Source organism: Morus notabilis, unplaced genomic scaffold (genome assembly GCF_000414095.1).
Source record: "Morus notabilis unplaced genomic scaffold, ASM41409v2 Scaffold946, whole genome shotgun sequence".
Lineage (NCBI taxonomy): Eukaryota > Viridiplantae > Streptophyta > Magnoliopsida > Rosales > Moraceae > Morus > Morus notabilis.
The window spans coordinates 357,783-358,263 of record NW_010359240.1 but is presented as its reverse complement, the minus strand read 5'-3'; positions in this window follow the sequence as shown (position 1 = coordinate 358,263).

The following is a 481-nucleotide window of genomic DNA, read 5'->3' as shown; positions in this document are numbered from 1 at the left end:
TATAAGTTAATGAGATTAATTTATTCGTGCATAAATTAATATAATCTATAGAGTATCTCAAAAGTTTTATGAAAATTTTTGTTATACACGATCCGCCTCTTCCCTGCACCACCACGCTTCTGCAGTCGGATTCGATTCGGCAACCAACACTGCATCCTCTTGATTTTCGTCCGAATCATCACTCCATGACGCCGTGGCAGCCTTATTTTTCTTCTTGAGAGTGTTTGCACACTCCACTTGAACATGTCCAAATCCTTCACATTCTCGGCATTGTATTCCTTCTTTTCTTTTCTTCTCTTCAAACCGTTGAGAATTAAAATTCTTCTTTTCAGAATTTTTGTTCTTTGAATTCTCTCCAAATCTCCCTTTCTTGTTGAACTTTCTCAGCATTTCATTGAATTTTTTGGTGAGAAAAGTAAGAGACTCACTCAAGTCCTCATCTTCGTCGGTCTCATCTTTAGTGGACATATCATCATAATCT